Raw genomic sequence first — 19,507 nt, 5'->3', positions numbered from 1 at the left:
AGATGATACTTTTCATTCCTTTCGTTCTTAAGGACTGAATGGCACTTTTTGTTGAGGATGACACAGTCGAGGCATTACTGTCGCCGTCTTGTGTTTCTTTTTCCAAATTCTCATTATAGCTGCTTCTTCTTTCATGTTATCAAAAAATGAAATCGTATTAGCAGCGCATTCATTCACTTCTTTCATCCTTTTCAGGGCTTTTTGAGTCCTATCCTTCAGTCATTGCACAGGATTTCCTCGCACAGTTTGGTTTTCTGATTTCAAACAATTATTCGCAGTTTATGAAATCGCACTGTGCACGTTCTAGTTTTGTAATAACTGCTATTTGTTTCATTTGTGTTGTTACGTATTAGAGATAGTGTATTTCTGTATGTTTTTTTTTTTTTTTGTCATCAGTCTGCAGACTGGTTTGATGCGGCCCGCCACAAATTCCTTTCCTGTGCTAACCTCTTCATCTCAGAGTAGCACTTGCAACCTACGTCCTCAATTATATGCTTGACATATTCCAATCTCTGTCTTCCTCTACAGTTTTTGCCCTCTACAGCTCCCTCTAGTACCATGGAAGTCATTCCCTCATGTCTTAGCAGATGTCCTATCATCCTGTCCCTTCTCCTTATCAGTGTTTTCCACATATTCCTTTCCTCTCCGATTCTGCGTAGAACCTCCTCACTCCTTACCTTATCAGTCCACCTAATTTTCAACATTCGTCTATAGCACCACATATCAAATGCTTCGATTCTCTTCTGTTCCGGTTTTCCCACAGTCCGTGTTTCACTACCATACAATGCTGTACTCCAGACGTACATCCTCAGAAATTTCTTCCTCAAATTAAGGCCGGTATTTGATATTAGTAGACTTCTCTTGGGCAGAAATGCCTTTTTTGCCATAGCGAGTCTGCTTTTGATGTCCTCCTTGCTCCGTCCGTCATTGGTTATTTTACTGCCTAGGTAGCAGAATTCCTTAACTTCATTGACTGCGTGACCATCAATCCTGATGTTAAGCTTCTCGCTGTTCTCATTTCTACTACTTCTCATTACCTTCGTCTTTCTCCGATTTACTCTCAAACCATACTGTGTACTCATTAGACTGTTCATTCCATTCAGCAGATCATTTAATTCTTCTTCACTTTCACTCAGGATAGCAATGTCATCAGCGAATCGTATCATTGATATCCTTTCACCTTGTATTTTAATTCCACTCCTGAACCTTTCTTTTATTTCCATCATTGCTCCCTCGATGTACAGATTGAAGAGTAGGGGCGAAAGGCTACAGCCTTGTCTTACACCCTTCTTGATACGAGCACTTCGTTCTTGATCGTCCACTCTTATTATTCCCTTTTGGTTGTTGTACATATTGTATATGACCCGTCTCTCCCTATAGCTTACCCCTACTTTTTTCAGAATCTCGAACAGCTTGCACCATTTTATATTATCGAACGCTTTTTCCAGGTCGACAAATCCTATGAACGTGTCTTGATTTTTCTTTAGCCTTGCTTCCATTATTAGCCGTAACGTCAGAATTGCCTCTCTCGTCTCTTTAGTTTTCCCAAAGCCAAACTGATCGTCACCTAGCGCATTCTCAATTTTCTTTTCCATTCTTCTGTATATTATTCTTGTAAGCAGCTTCGATGCATGAACTGTTAAGCTGATTGTGCGATAATTCTCGCACTTGTCAGCTCTTGCCGTCTTCGGAATTGTGCAGATGATGCTTTTCCGAAAGTCAGATGGTATGTCGCCAGACTCATATATTCTACACACCATTGTGAATAGACGTTTTGTTGCCACTTACCCCAATGATTTTAGAAATTCTGATGGAGTGTTATCTATCCCTTCTGCCTTATTTGACCGTAAGTCCTCCAAAGCTCTTTTAAATTCTGATTCTAATACTGGATCCCCTATCTCTTCTAAATCGACTCCTGTTTCTTCTTCTATCACATCAGACAAATCTTCACCCTCATAGAGGCTTTCAATGTATTCTTTCCACCTATCTGCTCTCTCCTCTGCATTTAACAGTGGAATTCCCGTTGCACTCTTAATGTTACCACCGTTGTTTTTAATGTCACCAAAGGTTGTTTTGACTTTCCTGTATGCTGAGTCTGTCCTTCCGACAATCATATCTTTTTCGATGTCTTCACATTTTTCCTGGAGCCATTTCGTCTTAGCTTCCCTGCACTTCCTATTTATTTCATTCCTCAGCGACTTGTATTTCTGTATTCCTGATTTTCCCGGAACATGTTTGTACTTCCTCCTTTCATCAATCAACTGAAGTATTTCTTCTGTTACCCATGGTTTCTTCGCAGCTATCTTCTTTGTACCTATGTTTTCCTTCCCAACTTCTTTTTAGAGATGTCCATTCCTCTTCAACTGTACTGCCTACTGCGCTATTCCTTATTGCTGTATCTATCGCGTTAGAGAACTTCAAACGTATCTCGTCATTCCTTAGTACTTCCGTATCCCACTTCTTTGCGTATTGATTCTTCCTGACTAATGTCTTGAACTTCAGCCTACTCTTCATCACTACTATATTGTGATCTGAGCCTATATCTGCTCCTGGGTACGCCTTACAATCCAGTATCTGATTTCGGAATATCTGTCTGACCATGATGTTATCTAATTGAAATCTTCCCGTTTCTCCCGGCCTTTTGCAAGTATACCTCCTCCTCTTGTGATTCTTGAACAGGGTATTCGCTATTACTAGCTGAAACTTGTTACAGAACTCAATTAGTCTTTCTCCTCTTTCATTCCTTGTCCCAAGCGCATATTCTCCTGTAACCTTTTCTTCTACTCCTTCCCCTACAACTGCATTCCAGTCGCCCACGACTATTAGATTTTCGTCCCCCTTTACATACTGCATTACCCTTTCAATATCCTCATACACTTTCTCTATCTGTTCATCTTCAGCTTGCGACGTCGGCATGTATACCTGGACTATCGTTGTCGGTGTTGGTCTGCTGTCGATTCTGATTAGAACAACCCGGTCACTGAACTGTTCACAGTAACACACCCTCTGCCCTACTTTCCTATTCATAACGAATCCTACACCTGTTATACCATTTTCTGCTGCTGTTGATATTACCCGATACTCATCTGACCAGAAATCCTTGTCTTCCTTCCACTTCACTTCACTGACCCCTACTATATCTAGATGGAGCCTTTGCATTTCCCTTTTCAGATTTTCTAGTTTCCCTACTACGTTCAAGCTTCTGACATTCCATGCCCCGACTCGTAGAACGTTATCCTTTCGTTGATTATTCAATCTTTTTGTTATGGTAACCTCCCCCTTGGCAGTCCCCTCCCGGAGATCCGAATGGGGGACTATTCCGGAATCTTTGCCAATGGAGAGATCATCATGACACTTCTTCAATTACAGGCCACATGTCCTGTGTTTCTTTTTTTTAATTTTTTCAATTTTTAGTAACCACTTCTATTTTCTTTTTATTTTTTATTTATTTTTATTATTTATTTATTTATTTATTTTGTATTTTTAGGATGGGCATGGCGTGGTACACGCCGTACTAGCGGTGGGGTCTGTTCACGGCACTGCCAGTGCGTCGAGGCCCAAACCCCTCCCACCCCTTTTTCATGTTCCCTGTTGAGTCATAGCACTAAGTGTGCAGAAATCTTAACACAATATTCTCATTCTGCGATATAAGAAAGACAAACAAACCTGTTCTCTGAGTAGAAACTGAAGACTGATAAAAAAAACTTAACAATTCTTTTCGAATCACGCAAGTACTTTGGAAGTCGAACACGAGTAATTTTGAACAAAATGTTTTGAAAAAAGAATGTTCCGGAAGCAAGGTAATAGTAAATAATAATAAGAAACCAAGTGACTTTTAATTTTCTTCTGTTCGTTCTCGTTCAAGGTGTTGTAGTGGTTCCACATATTTAACCAACACCCATTCTTTCAAAAATGATCTTCAGCATGTTGCCGTAGTGCTTCTTGTGGTTGCGATACGTGCTGATTTTTGCATATTCACACTTCATGTAAACGCGGAATTCTATCTCGTTATCCGACCCAAGTGTGTGGATGACATAATTAACATATTTTCCCAGTAACCAGCTAATGGCGTTGGTTTTTAATTTCGGAAAGTATGTCATGTCTGGTCTCAGGAGGAGCGATGGCGTTACATATTCCGTAGAGGATCTGGTGAGAAAGGCGATTTGTTGCCTGATCCAATTCCAGTTATGCACATTGCCACCACAGGTGAATCTGTGGCTGAGTGTATCCACCAGATTGCATTTTCCACAAAGGTGTGTCTGGTTTAAACCGATCCCATATAGTCTCTCGTAGGTGCTGATAACATTATTAACTGTTTTGTACCATGCGGAAATAGCGTCTGTAGATATCCCGGCATAGTTGATGTTCCGCCATACAGCTTTCCAGTCACAATTTGGGAATTTCGTTTCAATTTTGTTTCTACCCTCATTTAACTTCCTTTCAAGTATGATGTCGCGCGCTGTGATACGTGTGTTGCTTCTGATTTCGTCACTAAGATAACTTGCTTCGAGGAAAAAATTCCTCACATACTGCAGACGGGCATTAATCCTTCGCACATCAATCGGTGCTTGCAGGCTATGGGGTGTCAAGCCTCAAAGGGTTTTGCGGTTATACATTGTGGAAGTTCTCTGAGTATATGGAAAGTCCGTTTGAGGAACAGAGCAGACGCTTTATTGCGAATATCCATCAAACCGAGGCCCCCGTTTCTGACATCCAGTATAACGGTAGTCGCACCAACCCTGAATATGTCTCCTCGCCATAAATAATTGGTAACAGTGGACATGATCCCTTTCGCTACTAGTTTAGGGATTGGAAATACCTGCGTAGTGAAATACGCTTTAGACAAAACGCAGGAGTTGATGAATCTGACTTTTTGCACCAGGTCCATAGTTCGATGGATGTTCTCCATTACAGCACCATGAACTTTGCTCCTAGTTTCCTTCCAGTTAGATGCAGCCATCCTCATCGGACATGCCATTAAGGTTATTCCCAAAGTTTTATGTTTGTTGACTTGTTTTGGCCATGCCAGTCGAAGGCGATCTAAGCCCCATAGATTCAATATTTGACTTTTGTTTTCATTTGCTGTCGCTCCCGACGCTAGACAATAGCTTTGGATTTCTCTTTCCAGTGTAACTGTCTCCTCCTTATTCCTTATTACAACGCCCACGTCATCAGCATAAGCTCGTATGACAGTTTTCTCACCACTCAATGTTATGCCTGTTAATCTTGCGTGGACAGTGCGGAGGAAGGGCTCTAAAGATACGGAAAATAAAAACATAGATAAGGGACTGCCCTGTGGAACCCCTCGCCTTATCTGTATGGGTTTAGATGTTTGTCCATTGATTGCTATTTTCGCATTTATACCTGTTGCAATATTCCTTAGCATGTTCACAATCTGGGAGTGGAAAGCCATTCTCGACAGCATCGCAAAGAGGTATCTATGAATAACGCGGTCAAAAGCTTTGTTGAAATCTATAAAGATTAACGCACATTTTATACTTGTCACTGAGGTAATTGCAATGACGTCTCTGTATGCAGATAGACTTTCGAATATCGTTCTGGTCGGAGAACAAGATTGATGATGACTCAATATTTTGTTGGAAAAGGCAGAGAGTCTTTTGTTGATAATACGCGAAATTATTTTATAATCAGAATTTAGTAGCGAAAGAGGCCGAAAATTGTTTAAGTTGGTTTTGCCTTTACTCTTATGAATCAGTACTATTTTACTTTCCTTAAACTCTGCAGGGACCGGTTTTCCGTTCAGGACCTCATTTGCCATGGAAGTGATCTTGTCTCCAATTATAGACCAGTAGCGCGCATAAAACTCCACAGCGAGGCCATCAAGTCCCGGAGATTTTTTGAGAGGTGAGTTACGCACTGCCTCATGCACTTCATCTTTAGTAATAGGTGACAGGATGTCAGCGTTGTCTGTTCCCGACAATTGTGGACCTAAAATAGTGAGAAAGTCCTCGAGAGCTGCATCTTCCACTATGGTAGGGGCATATAAGGTTTCATAGTACCTGTGGACTTCGTCCAGTATTTGTTTCTGGCATGTGAGCCTCGTACCAGTATGCGTCTGGACTTCATCAATTAAAGTTAGACGTCTGTTTTTAGCATGCCGCACCAAGTGATACAGAGAAGCTGTTTCATCTGCTACGACTGACGTGGCTTTCGATTTAATTTTGAGTCCCTCCATCTGTTGCCGTTTAATGCTTAATAACTTGGCTTTTATTTTTTTTAATATCATTCAGACGAATTACGTCATCATGGGCCTGTTGATATAAGTCTCTTAAAACTTTATAATAAAACTCCATTGTATTCCTCAACTCCCTGTGCCTCGCTGCACTATACTGCATGACAACTTTCCGCAGCCTTGGTTTAGCCCTCCTAGTCCACCAGTCAATGAATGTTGGGTGCTTGTCTACTGTGTGGAGGCACATAGTCCACGCTACTCTTATTTTCTGTTCCAGTTCTTCGTCAGTTAAAACAGAGATATTTAAATTCCATTGGCCTCTGAATCGACGGGTTGGCTGTACACTTAAATTAAAGCAAGTTAAAAGTGTACTGTGATCGCTAAAATACACGGGAATAGTTTCAACGTTTAATAAATAATTTTGCAAATTTGGCGACACGTAAATTCTATCTAGTCTGCTGCGGGAGTGGCTGGTTATATACGTGAACCCGACTGACGTCGGGTGCTGAAGCTCCCACACATCCTTAAGGTGTAGATCACTTACTAACTTTTTTAACTGTGGCGAGTAGTTGAAGTTGGGTTGTTGATCTTTATGGTTTAAAACACAGTTAAAATCTCCACCTAGTATAAGAGAACACGGATTTTTCCTCAATAAATAAATCAGTTCATCTTGAAAAAACTTCGCACGATCCAATTTGTGGGAATTTCCTGATGGGGCGTAAAGGTTAAGCACTGTCACATCGAAAATTTTTATGCCTATGGCTCTTCCTGATTCTAGTCGTTCGATTTCAGTCACCGGAATGCCTTCCCTTATAAGAATGGCTGTACCGATATTGGCTTCCGTAGAAACATTAACAATTTCAAAAAAGCCTGGGATCCGAAATTCCGTTATCGCAACTTCTTGTAGCAACGCGATATCTGTCCCGGACTGGTACAAGAATTCTTTTAGTGCTGCCAATTTCAAGGGTGACTGTATTTTATTAATGTTAATAGTAGTAATGCTATAAGCTTGCATCACAGACACACCAGAAGAAGCTATTTGGGATGAGGATCGGTATGATTATAGCAGCAACGTGCTTCCCTACAAGGCACGATCTTTACAAGCTGTGTGCCCATTACATGCGCTAACGTCCTAGAAAAATTTGCACTGCTTTTAAACAAAGAGCTTGAGAAGAAAAGTATCCTGAAATCCTGACAATGCATTGCTGTAAGTCACTGGCCATTCTCTTTATCCTCGTCAGTGTTGGCCCTGATGACTTCATATTTAATATTCTTTTTCTTGATGTCTTTCTTCTCTGGTGTGGCTTTCGCTTGATGACGCGTGACAGCAAGACCCGGTGTCGCTCGTAGCCGCCGGCGGTGGCTGAATGGGGCAACGGCCGTGGCTTGCGAGTCGGCAATATTTGGTTCCGGCGTGGTGTCTGTTGTGTTGCCTTGCTGGCGAGGCGGTGATGCTTGTTTATTTCCTCCTTCGGCGCGGCGTTGCGCTTCGGAGTCAGCAGGTTGTTTACTGGGTACATCCTCGTACTGTTCGCACTGTATGGACTGTGCACTTGATGCGGTTATTTCAGCCGTGACCTCAGGCTCAGGGTCACATTTCCGTGAAAGATCACTACCAGCTGCGTCACTATCTGTTCGTGGCGGTATAAGTCCTTGTGCGGAAGTGGGAGCCACATCGACCTGCATTCCATCTCCTCTTTCCACTTCCAACAGATCTTCAGGACTGGGCTTCGGCCTCCTGGCAACGGGTGTTTCACAGGAAGAGTCCTCATCAACAATTTTTTCAGTGTCCTCTAGAGGACGCTTTTTAGTGGGAAACTCACTGTCACGGGACGGAATTTCAGCAGTTAATGCAGGTTTTAAAGACGGAAAGTCATTAACATTAAGTTAATTTTCAGAGGTAGTAATAGGATCCACGACTGCCGCCGGCTCTGTTGAATTACTGGCTGGCAACAAATCGTTGAGTGTTAATTTCCGGCGTCGCGTAAGGTTATTTGTTAGCACAAAAACACGGCGAGGGCAGTCCTGACGGAGGTGACCGGACTCGTTACATACATGACATGTAGGGGTTTGCCCTGAGTACATAACATGTGCCTTGTGCCCGTCAACAAAGATGTGGGAGGAACTGTTTGCCTTCACTTCCATCTCCACGGAGCGAATGCCGTTAAAGCACTGCAGCTTGAAATGCGAAGCCCACCTTTCGTTGACTATTTGCCTGACAACCACATACTTTGAAAGGACATCTTTAATTTTCGAATTGTCTACTTCGATGGGAATATTCAAAACCCTAACATTCCTAATTACAGACTCGGAATTCCGGAGTTTTACAGTACTTTTAGTACCATCACGGTGTACAAATTCCGTTTCATAACCAAATTTTGCCAGAAATCGGTCTACACTCACGGAATCGTTAAACTTTACAAAAATGCAGTATTCATCAGAGTCTAGCTGCATGGTATGAACAGATTCAGAATGAAGGCCAATTACCTCGGTAATCCAGTCGTGTATTTCAAGTGCAGAGGGCTGTCATCGACGGGTGTACTTGTCGAAGGTGAAAATCACGGTGTTTTTTCTCACGGAGTTTGCCATGGTGTTCTGCAGCGAAGAAATCTCGGACAACGCCGAAATCCCAACGGCAATACGTAGAAAGATGACACGAACGAAGACCAAATGCTCAATTGATAACCCTTAAGTCACGTGCAAAACGTCAATAAACGAGCACGAAACACGAAAACACTGGTTTGAACACTGAACGTTCACGGAGCAAACTTGAGGAGCGTGCGACCGCTGCGACAGCTAAAGCCAGACAGCTGCTAACACTCCTGGATTGAGTCCGCTTTGAGCTTGTATGCGTGCTCTCAAAAACACTGTTTCAACGTGTCGATGGCATGACATACACAACATTCGATGAAAGCAGTGATGTCCCCCCTCTACCCCCCCCTCGCCCACACACACAGACACACACACACACACACACACACACACACACACACACACCCACACATACACACACACACACAAGAAAATATAAAACCAAACACCATGTTCTATTCGACGATGTTTGTGTGGAAAACCAGGATCAAATTCGAAAATATTTTCCTTTTGGCAGTAATATGGATGATGGATGTTGACGTACGTACTTTATTTGAGCCAGACACATTCTAGAATCCCAAAACTGTTGGTGAGGGACAATGCAAGCCTCATTACATCCCACCAACAAGACAATTTGAATTTTAAGCACATTTACCAAGCACATATACGAACTGATCTGATACGTCATTCAATGAATTTATAAAAACATTTGAAAACACACACAGTATGGGTCGAAAACACAAACTATTTAATATGTGATATTTTGGACAGGCACTTAACTTTATTTTATGTTATTAAACGGGGTTTTACTCGTAAGGTTATCATGGTAGGTTGTAATTAGATTGTGCCAGCAAATAGTATTTTTAAAGCGCTTCTTGTTGAGTGAATATAACCGAAAAGCATAAGAGAGAAATTAATCGTCAACAATATATTCTCTCACATTAACTAAAATAATCCGTCAACAGATTAAAACTTTGTGCCGGACCGAGACTCGAACTCGGGATCTCTGCTTTTCGCTGGCAAGTGCTCTACCATCTGAGCTACCCAAGCACGACTCACCTCCTATCCTCACAGCCTTACTTCCGCCAGTACCTCGTCTCCTACTTTCCAAACCTCACAGAAGCTCTCCTGCGAACCTTGCAGTAGTAGCACTCCAGTAACAAAGGAGGTAAGTATTCATGGCTAAATATACAGCTGGTATCCACATCCGTCAAACATACGTGCTAAGCAAACATTCAAAAAACTTTCTCACACTTCAACAAGCGATTAAGTCTAGACGCAGACAGATAATTAAAGGGTAAAGAAGAAGACGAGGAAGATTCTCCATTAACAAGACCGCGGTGCCGTTTACCACTGTCAGTCGTTGGCTGGTTGTTGAAGAGGAAGCATTAGTCGTTGCAGGAACTCATACATTTAACAAATGTTTCAGCATGGTGTAGCACCTGGAAAGTCAAGTGAAAGGACTGTGAAAAGTTTCGGAATGGGGGAGTCCCAACTGGAAGAAGTTTATATTGTGTGTAGAAATTTATGAGGAACGTAATACACTGAAGAGACAAAGAAACTGGTACACCTGCCTAATATCGTGTAGGCCCCCGCGACCATGCAGAAGTGGCGCAACACGACGTGACATGGACTCGATTAATGTCTAAAGTAGTGCCGGAATGTATTAACACCATGATTCCTGCAGGGCTGTGCATAAATCCGCAAGGGTACGAGGGGGTGGAGATCTCTTCTGAACAGCACGTTGCAAGGAATCCGAGACATTCTCAATAACGTACATGCCTGGGGATTTTGGTGGCCAGCGGAAGTGTTTCAACTCAGAAGAGTGTTCCTGGAGCGAATCTGTAGCAATTCTGGACGTGTGGAGTGTCGCACTGTCCTGCTGGAATTGCCCTAGTCCGTCAGAATGCAGAATGAACATGAATGGATGCATGTGATCAGACAGGGTGATTACGTACGTGTCACCTGTCAGAGTCATATCTAGACGTATCACTCCAACTGCACACGTCCTTCAGCATTACAGAGCCTTCACCAGTTTGAACAGTCCCCTGCTGACCTGCAGGATCCATGGATTCATGAGGTTGTCTCCATACCCGTACATGTTCATCCACTCGATACAATTTGAAGCGAGACTCGTCCGACCAGGCAACATGTTTGCAGTCTTCAACAGTCTAATGTCGTTATTAACGGGCCCAGGCGACGCGTAAAGCTTTGGGTTGTGCAGTCATCAAGGGTATACGAGTGGGGCTTCGGCTCCAAAAGCCCATATCGGTTATGTTTCGTTGAATGGTTCACACGTTGACACTTCTTGATGGCGCAGCACTGAAAGCTGCAGCAGTTTGCCGAATGGTTGCACTTCTGTCACGCTGAACGATTCTCTTCAGTCGTCGTTGGTCCCGTTCTTGCAGGATCTTTTTCCGGATGCAGCGATGACGGAGATTTGATGTTTTACCGGATTCCCGATATTCAGGGTACACTTGTGAAATTGTTATACGGGAAAATCCCCACTTCATCGCTACCTCGGAGATGCTGTCCCATCGCTCGTGCGCCGACTACATCACCTCGTTGAAATTCACTTGAATCTTGATAAGCTCCCATTGTAGCACCAGTAACAGATCTAACAACTGCGCCACACACTAGTCGTCTTGCCGACCTCAGCGCCATATTCTACTTGTTTACATATATCTGTATTTGAATACGCATGGCTATACCAGTTTCCTTGGCGCTTCAGTGTAGTTCAAGCTATAGCGATTCTGTCACGGTTCTTGATAAACAAGTGTTTACACAAGGGAATTCGAGAAGATAGTGTTGGATCATGTGGGAGAAGATTCAGTACGCAGCTACAACGATCCATGACGTAAGTACATGACTTGGTCCAGTCTGGAGAGTACCGATTGGGCATCAGTTGGCCTGCAAGAAATGCGAACAAATAATATTGAATCTAGAGCTTTCAGTTCCATCATTGGGTTAAACCGTGTGGTCCTACAGAGCCTAATTCTCAAAATTTGTATCGGTCGTAGACGAGGCCTCAATCATATTGATGTTGTCAGTGGCAGCAGTATCCACGTCTTGAGTAATGAAAACCTATTCACCATGCCCAGCTCAGATCTCTCACAACGATTCTCTGTCGGCTTGTGAGCTGGAATTGCACACGGGCAACTCATAGTACCCTATTATCAGCTTCGCTGTTGTTATGAAGCACGGTAGCTAGCGTTGTATCTACATCCGCTGCTTCTGTTGCTGGATACCTGTGAGGTGGCGACATTTTGTGTTGGGTATTCGGTCTTTCATTTCGGGAATGGATAGTTAATTACAGTTTAGTAAAGTACAGCCTGATCAGAGCCAATTTCCTTCACGCGGTTCGTTCCACTTAATGCTTATTATCCGCTATACAGGGTTTTCGGGAAGTCACGCTACAAGTTTCTAGGACTTGTAGAGGGGAGTGAGCCCATAATATTTTGAATAGGAACCCAAGTCCGAAAAAGAAGTATTTGAAAATAAGTTTGCTATGTAAGTTTACAACAGATAGTCATGGGGGGAGGGTTCTTACGTCTGATTTTTTGATGTCATTTGGCGTCTATACCACCTCTCTCACCTGGTTGGAGCCTTATTCACGTGACTGTGTGTGTTAAGAGGTGATATGGAGTGTTGGAGGTGGTGTGGGGTGTTGGAGGTGGTATGAATGTAGTTGTTGTCACTCGCACCATACCAAACGTTGCTTGAATCAGCATTCATTGCACGCGTAATTGCTCGTGTACTCTTTGACGGGCTCTGTTCAATATGCAGTACGGCCTCTTCCGATTTAGGTGTGCGGCGTCTCTTTGGAGCACCACAGCCACGCCTGCCGAGAGTGAAGGTACTCCTTTCTCGAAGTGGTTGCCTGATTGTGGCAAAAATGGCCTGCGATAGAGTCGGGCGTTGTGCTTAACGATCTTGAGAAAGGCGACGAGCAACTCTTCCATTACCGTGATCTTCGCCATGCAGAAGGATTATGTCGGTGCATTTTGCAAACGTGTACTCAACCATGTTGCTCTGACACTCACAGACACGTGAATGAGTCTCAGACCAGGTCGGAGAGGTAGGATGGACGTCAAATGACAAAACCCGATCCGACGTAAGCATCCCCCCCCCCCCCCCCCAAGATTACCCTGTTTCAAGCCCACCTAGCAAACGTGTTTTCAAACTGCTGTAAGACGGAAACGCTATGATTCCGGACATGGGTTCTTATTCAAAATATTATGTACTCATTCCCCTCTACAAGTCCAAGAAAACTGTAACGGGAATTTCCGAACACTATATACAAAGGTCAAAGCTACCTGTCTGACAAAATAAAGTGCCCATCAAGAAGAAGAGGAGGAAGCAAAATGATTTGTAACAGATTTAGAGTGTGTGTTATGTTGTTGCAGTGATTACTAACGCGACTCAAAGTACAAAGAACTTGGCAATACGAGCTTACTTGTCAAATTGACGTTGCACCCCTCCCTCCCCCCCCCCCATCCACCCGGCCTTGACACATGGACTGGTTTGGTTGGGTAGGGTTTGATAACGCTAACCCACATCAGTTTTAACTGGTGCCTGATGTACTGCATACAGGTTCTTGGGTGGCGCCCACGTCCGAGCTTGTCCCACGTATATTCAATCGGGAAAGAATCTGGGGACCTCGGTGGTGACAGGGGTATCTCAGCATCACGAAGACACTTCATATGGACTCGTGCCATGTGTGGACCTTCATTGTCTTTTTGAAAAACGTGTAACGCCGGGAATGCATATCCTCCTATTTTCATCTATTGTACTATAAATTTTTTCCTTATTTTGTCACCTGAAGATATGACATGTCTGTCTCTTTGTATATTGTAATTGTTTTACTGTTTGTATATATATATATATATATATATATATATATATATATATATATATATATATATGTCGATGTGTAATTGGTTTGTTTTGTAAATATTATTTGTATTTTTACGCTGGGTCTTGCCTAGGGAAAACTATGCAATCCAAAGATTACATCGATAGGTCGTGTGGAGAACCAAAGTGTTTAGGATCTTTAGTAGTGTTAACTCTGCCGCATGGAGCGCGAGCAGAGGGGGTCTGGCTGGAGTAGTGCAGTGGAGCACGTGTGTTGTGTGACGCTCCCGCGAGTTGCCGCGCTTTCGGGGTTTGGCAGCATGTAATTGCGCTCGACTTGCTATGTTAGTTTCGGACATGGTGTCGCGGACGGAAGGCGTTAGCTGGCACACATCAAGAGCCCGTTTCGGCTGGAGACCGTGTCGAGAAGAAGGCGCGCCAACATCCAGCTTCTGCAACAGCGACGGCCGACAATGAGTGACTGTCGCCACCTCCTCGATCGACGACTTCAAACCTTCAATCAACCAACAAGGAATACTGGTAGCACGTTAAGTTTTAGAACTGTATGGCAGACCTCAGATTTTCAAACTGTTAAATTTTTCTCACTAAATTACAGCAACGTAGCATGAACCTTTGTTGCTCATTGTCCCAATTGCATTACCAAGCAGGGCTCCTTCCTTTTCCGGAGTGAACCCGAGTGTCGTTGAAATTCAAACGCCAGCATTAAAGTCATATCATTCGATTTCACTGCTCTAATTTCAAAGTTCAGTTAAGGTATTCAATAGCTGGCTACAATATTTAGATTACACAAGCACAAATTAAGAGTGCGAGTTTTGTTACTGTATTTTAGCTTACCTGTGACTGCAGCTTAGCTTGGTACGTACTAAATTTTACTATTGTTAATTGTTCAGAATTATTTAATTCATGTTCGAAGTTAAATCTCTTATTTGTAAAATGCGTGGATTCAAGTAGCTTTTGAAATGATTGTTGAGGTAGCTCAAGACTAACCGTATGTTACTGAATTTCGATGTGCTTCAGAAACAAAGTTCACTATTAATTTCAGTCACTAAATTAACTTTCAATTTTCCGGTTTTATTAATTCTTTTGCTAAATTAAGTCAGAGTGTAACGAAATTTATTACTTCTGACAAACTTTCAGTTTTCACACTACACGTGTCAACCTTCAGTTGCCACGCTTCTAGTGCTAATTATATGTGTAATAACCTTTCTTTTTCAGTTACTATAGTAATTGTCCATAGGACTGGCGACCGTAATTTTCCCCATATCCCAAATATCTAATTAACGCCAATTAATTGTTAATGTAACGGCCTCACATTTACTTTCTTTATTAACTTTACCCCTTTTCAAAATTAATTTCCACCAGTTTCATTTACATTTTTCCTTTCATTTAGATGCAACCCTTTCCTCCCTCTTTACTGGCAGATTAACTTCAGTGACGATTGCTTTTCCCAAATTTCCATTAGGTACACGCGGTTTAATTTTTCACTGTAATTTAAGGTCGATAAGTGAGGGGGAGGTTACACGTGGCGACCTGGTGACAGGACAATCTTCAGATTTGAGGTTGTTCTGGACACGAATTTTGTGTGGTGCAAATCTCATAACAAAGTATTGGTTACGAACAGGTCGTTACGTCAGCGAGAATAAGTAGTGGTAGGAATCCTAATTATATTTGAGATTTGGCATTTATATTGAAAATTATTAAAATGAGTGAAGGCAACAATTACCAAAATTTGGTAGACTTGGATACGGAAAAATCGGGCGATCAGTGGGAAACGCGCACCGCAGTACCCATTGTTCAGGGGCAGGCGGCTAGCATGAAAGACGCGACCGCCGAAACGCAACAAAGAGCAGAAATGGAATTCCAAACTTTAGAAAATGTTTTGGAATCGGAAGCGAAAATCAAATGTGTACCCCTTGATGACGAATACGGGGGTACATATATATAGAGGAACCAGCTACGGATATAAAACCGGTAGTTTCCGGGAATTTAACTGATTTATTGAATGTTTTGATTAATGAAATCAAGAGTCAGTTGGCAGAAATTAAAGCTCAGGCTGCCAAGCAAGAAGCTCAGTCTGCCAAGCAAGAAGCTCAGTCTGAAAAAATTGAACGGAAGCTAGACAATCAGAACAAAGCTATTAATGTTGTTAACAACAATGTTGGAATTGTTAACACAAAAGTTGATTAAATCAAAGAAGATATTGTTGTGATTAATACCGAAATCGGTAATCTTAAACAGGAAATGATAGGCGTTCAGGCGGAAATTGCGAGCATAAATACTCGTTTTTATTCCGAAATTAGCAGAATCGAGGAAAGTGTAGGAGAAGCAGTTGCTCCGATCATCGAGAATAAGGTGACGGAATAAATTCAATTAGTGAAAAAAGAGGATCAAAAGAAGGCGGAAATTTTAAAGGCTTTAGTATCGGAAGTAGATACCAAAGTGAGGAAGCAGGCTAATACCTGCGAAGAGAAAAAGAGGGAAGTGGAAACGCTTGCGATAACCACTGGCCAAGTAATTACGAGAGTTTCGGAATTAGAAAAGAAACTTGACGAAGAAAAGAGCTATGTGCCAATCTGTGCACACAGTTCGGAATTGTTGACGAAAGAAGAACGGTTCGACCCCTTGATAAAAGGCAGTATACACGCGACGCATTTCATTAAAAATTGTGAAAGAGTTTTACCCAGATCATGGTCTAATGAGAGAAAAATTAATGCGGTTATTGACGTATTGGCTGGTGATGCCAAGCGTTGGGGCTTAAACCTCGACATTACGAACCTGACTTTCGACGAATTTAAAAATTTGTTTCTGGCTGAATACTGGTCAGAGCTAAAACAACAAAGAGTCTGGCGCGAATTTGTCGTATCGAGGACTTTCGATGCGAATTCGCGCGGCTCGATGAAGGAGTTTTGTGAGGGATGGATCCGCAAGTTGGAATATTTGCGTGATCGCCGCACGGAATCCGAAATAGTCTGGGAACTCTACAGGAAGCTTCCACATGATCCAAAACACTACATAGGAAGCGATTACAGAACAATCAATGATTTCCTGGAAAGAGTTGAGGACGAGGACAATTGGCGCAATAATCGCGATAGTGGTAGAGGCCGTGGTAACAACAACGGGTACCACAACAACAACAACAACAACAACAACGATAACCATGGGAATAATGCATACTGCAACCTCGTCAGCAATAATAACAGTGGTTCGGACCGTGATGACAATCGGTACAATACAAATAATAACAGGAATGACGGAAATCAGTATCATACTAGCGTCATATGGGCTTCGGGGAACAGTAATAACGCCAGAGGGTGTGATCAGCCGCCTCAGCAGCATCGGGGAAGCGTATCTGCTGGGACGAGAGAGGGAAACCATTAGACGCGCCGGTGAGGGGCCGACCGGGCGTGGAGAAATGTTGGCGGCCCAATAACAGTAGAAAACCAAGGTGTCGTCGTTATGAAAATTCCGTATGGAATAATCAACGGCGGGAGAGTGTGCCAGTGTTAGGAGAAAGGAGTGCACCCACAAGTAGTAGATCAGCTGTAGACACGGCAGTAGAAAATACATTCACTGTCAGTGAGAACAATTTAAGTAGTGTTCCGGAAAACGATTATAAAGTGGCAGCTGTAACATCCACAGCGGTACTGGAGATTGAGTTTAAGAATGATTCGCAATTGTTGAGAGAAGATCAGATGTCGGATAACACGTCCGTCATCGAGCGAGGGGATGCAGAGAGGGATGAGTTCTGGTTAAGGCAGTTCGGTCGCTTATACGACGAACTAAGAGATTATAGGGGCCTGTACGGGAGAAGCGTTTATGGGGAGCGCGGGCAGGATATGCCGCGTCTCGTCCCGCAGGAAGATAGTGTTTGTGAAGTGATAGAAAGTTCTGGCCCTAACCGGAAGACTTTACCAGAAATAGTTGATGTTAATGGGGAGCACTAGCAAGATTCGTCGTGTTTCGTCCCGCAGGAGTTGGATGTTGAAGTAGTAACGGAAAGTTGTGGCCCTAACCGGCAGACCTTACCGAAAGTTGTAGTGGCAGAAGTAGCCGACCCATCCGACGCAAACCTCCAGTTTAAACATTGCGAGAGTATTAAGGAGAAAGAGTACGAAAATTTTAGTGATAGCTGGACACGATTGGTAGAAAAGCACGTAGATTACAGCGTGTATGAGGTTAGAGCTGACGTTATACGGTGGGACGGTAGCAGTGTGGGTTGCGCAGATCCAGAGGAAGTAATTGCAGATACTACTGGGCACATTCCTCCAGGTAGACTGGCAGATGAGATCAATCTGACCAAAGAGAAATCAACGAAGGTGACAATTAGTGAATTGATAGCAAAGCAACACTCAATAGTTGACGAGTTACAGGAAAAGGTTTCGGTATTGGAGGCGAAGCTACAGACTAAGCCTCAGGACAAATGTGTTGAAATTAAAACTGTATGTGAACAGAGGCTGAAAAGGCCGTCAGATAAGCCGGATTTAGGATCAAAGCCGGATGGTTTTTTCTGGAATGACCTGGATATAGACGAGGATTTACTGTGGGAAAATAAAGAAACAGTCGAGGATAAGTGTAGACAGATAGTAGTGTCTGTTAATATGCACGACCTACAACTAAACGTGTTGATTGACACCGGTGCAGAATTGAGTGCTGTATCAGGGAAAATATTTGAGTTACTGAAAGGCAGACCTGGCATCGTAGTTATGTCAGTAACAGGAGTGAAAATTATCTGTGCTACTGGGAAGGCCAGTAAACCGGTAACAAAACAGATTTTTGTCAACTTCGAGATATGTGGGGCACGATTTGAACAAGAGTTTGTCGTCGTGCCAGACTTAACTACGGAAGTATTTATCAGGTTAGATTGGCTATTATAGTACCGTGCAGTGATTAATTTCCAAAGCTGAACTTTGACATGTATGTCACAAGATAAAACAATAGTAGTTAGTTTTGACGAGGCAGGAGACGGTGTGCATAGGCAATACCAGCCTATACACATTGTTAACTGGTCGGATGGTATTGACGTAGGTATGAATTTGAACTACTGTAATGTGAGGAATCTCGGCATTGACAATAGTGTAGAAAGTGAATTGGAAAGTATTGTAGACGGTGTGTCAAACGTAACACACATACAAAGATGAGGCCTGTAGGAAGTAATAATGAGGAATAAGAGAGTGATTTCAGACACACCAGGACTTGCGGAAGAGATAATCAAATTCCCTACACGGATTGACATTAGTATTGGTGTGAAAAAAGATCGTTTGCGTGAAGTAATGAAGCTAAAAGCCGATGCTCGCATACGTCGTCATGACGCTAAAGCGCGTTTTGGTAAGTTTGCAATCGGAGATTTAGTACTTGTAAAAGCTCATGAGAAATCGAACGAGATAGACAATGAAATGTCTAAATTTAAGTTTGTTTACAATGGACCATATAAAGTCATTGGTATACCTCACACAAATGCTTATTGCTTAGAGTATCCAAGCTCTGGAAAGCTATTATGTATACGGAACATTGTAGACCTGAAATTGAACCAACCAAGGATTGATTAATACCAAAGAATGGGTAATTTGTACAGTTTGTAAATATATAGTGCAAGATTTAAGGATTTGCTAGATTGCCATGCTTTTGCCTGACCAAGAGGGCATTAAACAAGTTGTAATTAATAAGTAATTATTTTTGACTAAATGATTTAAGAGTAACTGATTATTCATCAGTTGTAAAATCCAAGCTGCTATTTTAAGTTTTCAGCTGAGTCACAGTAGATTAAGGAATCTAAATATGATTTTGTAACTAGCTGTAAGATTTCTTGAATATGTGTTTAATAGTCACTGCCGATGTACTTAGACGCTG

Source organism: Schistocerca nitens, chromosome 2 (genome assembly GCF_023898315.1).
Source record: "Schistocerca nitens isolate TAMUIC-IGC-003100 chromosome 2, iqSchNite1.1, whole genome shotgun sequence".
In the NCBI taxonomy this organism is placed as follows: domain Eukaryota; kingdom Metazoa; phylum Arthropoda; class Insecta; order Orthoptera; family Acrididae; genus Schistocerca; species Schistocerca nitens.
This window is presented reverse-complemented; position numbering follows the sequence as displayed.